Source organism: Phocoena sinus, chromosome 4, assembly GCF_008692025.1.
Source record: "Phocoena sinus isolate mPhoSin1 chromosome 4, mPhoSin1.pri, whole genome shotgun sequence".
Classification (NCBI taxonomy): Eukaryota; Metazoa; Chordata; class Mammalia; order Artiodactyla; family Phocoenidae; genus Phocoena; species Phocoena sinus.
Window position 1 is genome coordinate 24,434,298 of NC_045766.1, and position 1,284 is coordinate 24,435,581.

General features: G+C 48.8%; 1 pseudogene; it reads left to right on the top strand.

The window, feature by feature from the left end:
* Nucleotides 1-296: 296 nt before the first annotated feature.
* Nucleotides 297-1,008, top strand: LOC116752586 (annotated as a pseudogene).
* The last annotated feature ends 276 nt before the right edge of the window (nucleotides 1,009-1,284 follow it).

The following is a 1,284-nucleotide window of genomic DNA, read 5'->3' on the forward strand; positions in this document are numbered from 1 at the left end:
GCAATAGCTAATGCTATGGGGTAATCATTTTGCAATATTTACATGTATCTCCAAGTCCATATGTCAATTATATCTCTAAAGTTGGGGGGGGGAAATTGTGTACAATGAACTCATAGTACAGTTATAATGTCAGAAATATAAAAGACCTCCAAATTAAATATATTTTTAAAAAATACAGTAACCTGGAGTGGATAAACGCGCTCACCTTAGCTCCTGGACGAGAGGGAGGATGCAGCAGTGACTGCGTGCTGAAAAGTGAGGAAGCTACTAAAGGAGTCGGTGACAGAGCAAGAGCCATGCCATGCCGGGGCCTAGTGGCCGGGCCAGACTTTGACTATTTTCAGCGTCACTCTTTCACGCCAGCAGAGGTGGCCCAACATAACCAGCGGGAAGACCTCTGGGTTGTCTTACCTGGGAAACATGTACGACCTAATGCCGTTATTACAGGAGTACAAGGGAGACCTGCTGCCGAAACCCATCGTGGAAGTTGCGGGCCAGGACATCAGCCACTGGTTTGATCCAGACACCAGAGACATCGGCAAAGCACACAGATCCGCTGACCGGTTCCCTGAGATACCGCACCCTCCGGGGCTGCTTTCTGCACGTGCTGCCTCAGCTGCCCCTTTCGGACTGGGCCAATGATTTCGGGAAGCCTTGGTGTCAGGGGTCGCGTTACGAGGTGGGGCGGCTGTCCGCCAAGACCCGGAATACCTGCATCATTAACGCGCTCACATCGCAAGAGCACACACCGGAGGTGGGGGCCCGGGAATCAATGTGGGAAATCCTACACAGCTATCTCCCCTATGCTGCGCATGCTGCCAGCTACACATGGAAATATGAAGCGGAGAACCTGACATGGATTATACCCTGGAAGAGAATGGCATCTGGGATGAGGAGGAAGAATTTGATTATCTCAATATGGATAGTACACTCTACACACCTGCAGTACTGCTGTACTTCAATGATGACCTCACAGAGCTACAGAAAGGGAGATGTATGCTCACGTAGGCTCAAGACATATTTTGAGTTTAGTTGTTTCTGTGCCCTGTAGGAAAAGAGGTGGGGATGGAGCGGGGAGGGCAGTACCTGGACCTAGACCTCCATTCTGCTCTGAGAGCTGGCCTGATGTTCCCATGCCCGACTGAAGTGTAAAGGTCCTATTCCTCGGGTTAATTACAATTTACTCTGAGAAAGTTAGGAAGAGTGCTAGAAGTGAATTAATTTTTAGGACTGATACAAGAAAATAAAGTATCTTAGATCAGGGAGATGTAGAAGAGGATAGTC